General features: G+C 37.4%; 1 long non-coding RNA gene across 1 annotated transcript in view; it reads left to right on the top strand.

The window, feature by feature from the left end:
* The window catches only part of LOC132953982 (uncharacterized), a 111,431-nt gene that overhangs the window by 29,573 nt on the left and 75,515 nt on the right, over positions 1–6,343 (top strand). The window lies entirely within an intron of this gene.

The raw sequence follows: 6,343 nt of genomic DNA, 5'->3' as shown, positions 1-6,343 counted from the left end.
AAATCTGGCTGAAAGCTGTTCATATTGGACTCTGTCAGAGAGGATATGTTTGTTTTTTGTAACACCTTTTAATAACTTACAATATTTTAATTTTGATATATACTGGTGCATTATGTGTGTGTGTCTTTATGTTGTGTTTTATCGTCTACAATTTGAGCTCATTTTTTTCTTGAATAATGATAAATGAGCCATCACATTTTTATGAATTAACATGTATGTGTGAATCTTGTTTCCTGCAGTATCAAACTCATGATTGCAAACTTAAGATAGAGGTTTGAAGAGTGGATTCTGTGTATTGATCAAATATTGACCTGAGTGTAAAGCACTAACTAAAACATTACCAGTTAAAGGGATCTGCATAATCCTTTGGTGAAAATGTAGTAGAAGCTGGTAAAGACCTTTCTTCACAGCTCAATGATGCTCACATTGAGTGACATACTCAAAATGTGGATCACATTTTCACAAAATGTCTAATGAGAATTCTACACATGCAAAGTTTTCATTTAGTATCCATATTAACTGCTGAGGCACAAACTCACCTGAAAACATTCTACCTGCTGTTCTATAAGTGGCCATTAGATGGAGTGCATGATCTAAATTATGGTTTGGTAGTCCAATTATTTTTATGCAAGTCAGTCAGTCAGTTATCTCTGATCACGCAGACATGCTGGCTTCATGTAACCGTCACCTGCTTAGATAATTTTTCATCATGAGTCAGCATGCGCATTAATTGTGTTTGTGTGACAATTCTACTGACTCTACTGACTCTTTATTTGATAGCGCCAGTTCATAACAAATGTTACGTCAAGAAACTTTAAAAAGGAACAGGTCTAGACCACACCCTTACATACTCGGATGTATGTGAGACTCTTAATCACCACAAGTTAATTGTGACACCAAATGACCCGTGACGATAATCGATTTGTCTGTCTTTCCACAATAACTTAGGGAAAAAAACTAAATCAATAAACACTCGAAATATAATGAATGGCAATCAGGAACTGCATTCATGAACTTGTAACTAAAAGCATTGTGAGAAAGCAAATCCAGGTTATGTGCATCTTCACAGTAAAATCTACCAGTGAAGTATGACACTTACACACAGTATGTAACTGGTCAACTTTCCAATTCCCCTCTTGTGTATTTTAAGTCTTGGTGTCATTAAGCCACTCCTGTGGTAATAAAAGTATGTCTAATACTCATTGGGCAATAAATTATTTCCACTAGACTGTAGCTTGAGAATGTAGCTTTGCTTACTGTTAGCAACAGCCTGGCACTTCTGGCTTAGTAACCAGTGTTTAGCATGTCAGACATTATGTGATGGCATAAGCCAACTGTTATAATTTCCACCTGTGAAAAGTGACATCTGTGAGTGTAACATAAGCTGTTTTTACAGTCAACAGTATAGCCAAATGCCCGAGTGCTAATACTGGTTATAGTGGCACATCCCCAGTATGTTGGCAGATAGTTAACTTAGCATCTCCAAAACCAATTTGCAAACACAGGTATTGATTTTGGAACTCCTCAGTTATTTGTAAACTTCCAATTTTAATTGTGGCTTAATGTGTTAGCTGGTCCAAACATCCAGTTGACATCTATTTTGGTTCATCATAATACACTGACATTGGGTACGATAGAAGTACTCACTAAAACACAATCAATTGTTGAACTACCACTCGGTTCATTTCATATGAATTGAATATAATAATATTACCAATCAGCGACAGACACCTTAACTGTCAATAAAAATGCCTTAATGGCACTTCTCTGTACAGTCAGTCATTGGTTGTAATGGTCTTCAACTTATTACATAAATGATTTTGATTGATCCAACCTAAATCTGGCAGAGTAAATGTCAGAGCAAATAAATGATAATAAAAAATAAAGATTCATCTGGTTCTCAGGCTGGTGGGCAATTGTACCCTAAGTGAAGTGGGTGTGACAAGTGGTTTTAAAGTCACACAAAGTATACTGCTGCTCAGCCGTTATCAGTGTGATTGTGTAACATAAACCATTTTTATTGTGTCGTTTGACCCTGACTCAATCTCTTTGTGGCTTATGTATAGAGGGAGCTTTATAAAGATTGGTTTTATTTTTTTGTTGTTTCTCACATTATGCCACACCTCTCCCGGAGGGTTACATATCATGACACACTGGCATCATCAGCGTTCCCAAGGAAAAGGACTTTATTTCATTTTGTTTACACTCAACAGTGATAACTCAGGTGTCCAGTAACAAAAGAGGCTGTTTACTTTGCAGTTTTGCGTCAGAGGTCTTGAGTTATTCCCAAGGCATGTTGTCCAGTGAGAGGTTTCATGCATTCCAGTCTCCATGGAGAACACCTGAACTGCCTGAGTGCTTGAGTCATAGTATGAGCGTTGCCCTTGGCAAACCTTAAAATAGTTTAACAGCATGGTTATGCCTCTGTATGTTTCAATTTGAAACCTTCTTATGGTTAAAAAAGGTTGACCATGAAGGTTATGAGTTTATGTCATACCAGTTTTCATTTGTCGATAGCGATAGCTGATTTAAGTCAGTCATTTTTGGGCAGCAGAAAAGGCTAACACACAACTTTTCAATTAAATTTGAATACTTGTATTACCCAACAGTTGGATAACTTCCATATCCGGAGGACCAAGAACAATTAGCATTAGCCACATCGTTCAGCTCTGTTTTGGAGTGACTCCAATATGTTCATAAGCTGGTTGCCAACCTTTTTTGCCTCTGGTTTATCAGAATGCTTTAAACTAAAAGCAGTTGGAGACTACGGCTCAAAAAAATCCAAAAGACGGTGAGACCATCTGTATGGTTGAGGGCTTCAGAACCGAAACAATCATCTGAAATCCCCTAAAGACCCCGTAAGAGTCCAGGTTTACTGCAGGGACACTGGAAAGACTGTGCTGGTCAGTTTCATTTTTTACTTCGGAACACAAAAATGTTGAAGAAACTAAAATGCTGTCTGTGACCTTCAGAAAAAAAACAGCTCCCTGTCAGACTTGTGAATGCAAAGAGGTATTTGTCTCTTCTGATGCGTTGATAAAGAACAGTTCTTCGACATTCCTTGCCTCTCCTGTAACAACAGTATGTCAGACTTTCTCTGAGGTCTTTGAATTCCCGAATCAAGTGACCAAATACCCAAATTCCATGATTCGTGTTAGATATCAGTCACAAGCATCAAAAGAAGTGATCTCTGACAGGCATTTGTGTAGCAGAAAACAAACATGGAAATGTTCAGCAGACTGCTGCTCAAGAGCCTTCAACAATTTGGAGTGGTCTCAAGAGCTGGCATGCAGAGTTGGAAAAGTTCTCAGTAGTGGTTGGATTGCATGTTATGTAGCCTATAGTGTTTTTTAAGCTATACGGGCAGCGTGCAGTTGGGAGTACAATGGTCCACCACAGTTCAGTTCAGTTCAGTTCAGTTCAGACCTTTATTGTCCCCATGGCAGGCAGAATTTGATGTACAGCAGTGGACAAAAACATAACAAATGAAAAGACTTAGGGCAGTGCAACACAACCTGATGGAATACAACCAAGAAAAAAGAAAAATGTAGCCTGACTGTTTGTTAAAAATGACACTGGAATGGTAGCAATATAAATAAAGAGCTACAGTGCTGATTGGAAGTGCAGTCATGGTTTAAAGAAGATTAAGTGCATTAATTGCAATAGGAACACACGATTATTTGTGCCCTAGTCGGCCTGTACCTCTGATCTGACCACATTTCTCCATGAGAGGATGGTCAAGATTGACTTTGCTTTCCTCACAATTTGTCAATTCCTGATATCTGAGAAAAGAAAGCTGCTGTGTGCCAGTTATTTTACTAGCCGTTTTAACAATACTGGACAGACGACTTTTATTGTGCACTGACAGGTTACCATACCAAGAGATATAACACAAGGTTAAGTGGACTGGATTATTGGACTCAAGAAAAGATATGTAGAATAAAACCATCAGTGTCTTAACCACATTGTCTCACAAACAGTTTGATGAATTCATTATATGAACAATAATCTGATCTATTGAAATACTTCTAAAACTAGCCACTTTCCTCTGTAGTGTGTGTATGGGGCTGATTTAGCGTTAGCATGTTTCCAAGAACAATAGAATCCACTAAACAATGGCAGACTTTACAAGTTTTATCAGCATGACTGTAGACCCTAAATTATATGATGCCTACATTATCCTAAACTTGACTGATAAAACAAATACATTGGCTGCAGGCTTCAAAGTAGTAAATCGCATCAAAGTGATCCTTGTTTGCTTAACCTTCAGAAACACCTATCAGACAAACCCTTACAGTACTAGAGATGGCATGTTAATAGTCGTGATGGGTGGGTGGGGCTGCAATGTGTGGTTTCACATTTGTCTTTACAGAATGGGTTTTATACTTTATGCTATCACGATCAACAATGAAAGGGACTCAGGGGACGAGCCACACCCACAGGCATCTCTCTGGGTTGAAAGCAGCTGCATAAATGCTCTGGCTGACAACTTTATCAACTTGGAGAAGAGATGTACGTCACCTTTGTCAGCGCTGCTGTCAGAATAAAAGATAAAAATATGATGCCTGTGATTATGACGTAGGAAAAAAAAAAGAACACACGACATGTAACCCTTGCCAAAATAGTTGAATGTTAGTTCATTGTGCAGATCTTCTCGTCACAAAATAAAGTTTATTTGTTGTCCCTAACAATTTGATGTTAAGACCATGACTATATCTAGCTTTGAGGATACTGTAAGTTTGCTTTGCTAAAGTGCTCATGATGGTTTAAGCCAGGTCTTTGTAATATAGCAATAAGTAAGGTCTTTTATCTGCTTTTTGTAAAGTGTCTCGAGCTAACACTTGTTATGAGTTGACACTATACAAATAAAAATTGATTGAATTGATTGATTGATTGATTGATTGATTGATTGATAAGTTTAACAGAAGTCACACTGAGAAAATAAAATAATGTATGCCCTATATTTAAAAAAAAGCAACTATTATGTGCGTTGCCAAAAATACAAACACACATAATATATAATATCACACATATAGGACCTGGATGCTGATCTTATTTAATTGTGATATTCATAGTTTTGGAAACAAAAATGAATGAGGTTTTGATTGAGGCCCATCACTCACATATGACAGAAAGACAGACAGAAAGCTGCAATGTGGCAGCAAAAAAGACAGACAGGAGGGCTCGGACCAAAAGAACAAAGGGAGAGATCATGTGTAGGAGTGATCTTCCTTTGAGTCCCATAAAATTCCAAAATAATGAGATATACAAACTTTAAGACCCTCGGATGGATCAGGTTCCAAAACCACTGGATCCTGAATTACCAATTGGAAAGCACCTTACGGAATTTAATCATCTCAGGACTTTTTAATAAAAAATGTATATAATTTAAAAATGATAATAATTAATAAAACATCACAACACAATGTTGCACTTTTTTGTTGGATTTAAACGTTGAAACATAAGCTATGATCAGAGTTTCAAATTCTTCTGACACTGACCTACTAGAATTCTTTACAAGTGTGTTAGAGATAGAAATCTTCAGTTCCCATGATCTCTGTCATGTACTGCTCTCATGCTATCAGGGTAATAAATCAGCAACGGGAGAGATACTGTTCTGTCACTTTAAGGTATCATAAAATGTGTCTGTATTTGTGCCTTTGTTTGTCAAGAGGCCCTGCGAATACCCACTGTTACACAGAGATAAAAAACTGACTTCACTAACTATCTAACTAACTAAAACAACTTTATAAAGGTTTACCGTTGCATGCTTTGTGCTATAAATAGTTTTGAATCTTGTTCCTTCACTTTGATATTTGAGCGCACTGTAGAGAGTGATGTGTGTGTGCAGAGTTTGAAACTTGACTGTTTTCACATTCATCTGTTGTAGGAGAAATGTTCCTCTGTGTTTACTTTAAGAGTAGGACGTGTTCCTGCAGGCAGGCTTTTGTCACATAATGTTGTGACATCATCGTCTAGCATGCAACGTGCATGAGTGTCATGTGGAAGCTTTAGTGCACACATACTGAACATGAGCTTTTCAACAGAGTAGGAGACATCTGTGTTTCAAATTGTCAGAGTGGTGAACTAAAAAAAATCCATAATTTAGGGAAGATTAAAGTTGTACAATTTTGTCCCACTTCGAAAACAGAAGTAAGGAAGAAGGAAGTGGTATACCATTCATTAGAGGCCAATCCTTTCTTTACTTTTTTGAAGATGTGATGTCTGTGAAGCACTGAGCATTACAAAATTCCAGCAAGGTGAGAAAGAGATCTGATCATATGTGGCGCCGGAACAGTTTGTCTTTTGCGTCTGTTCAGTTTTACGTCATATTTGCATTACA

Source organism: Labrus mixtus, chromosome 20, assembly GCF_963584025.1.
Source record: "Labrus mixtus chromosome 20, fLabMix1.1, whole genome shotgun sequence".
Taxonomy (NCBI): Eukaryota; Metazoa; Chordata; class Actinopteri; order Labriformes; family Labridae; genus Labrus; species Labrus mixtus.
The sequence above is the reverse complement of the archived record's forward strand: the minus strand, read 5'-3'. Positions and strand labels throughout refer to the sequence as shown.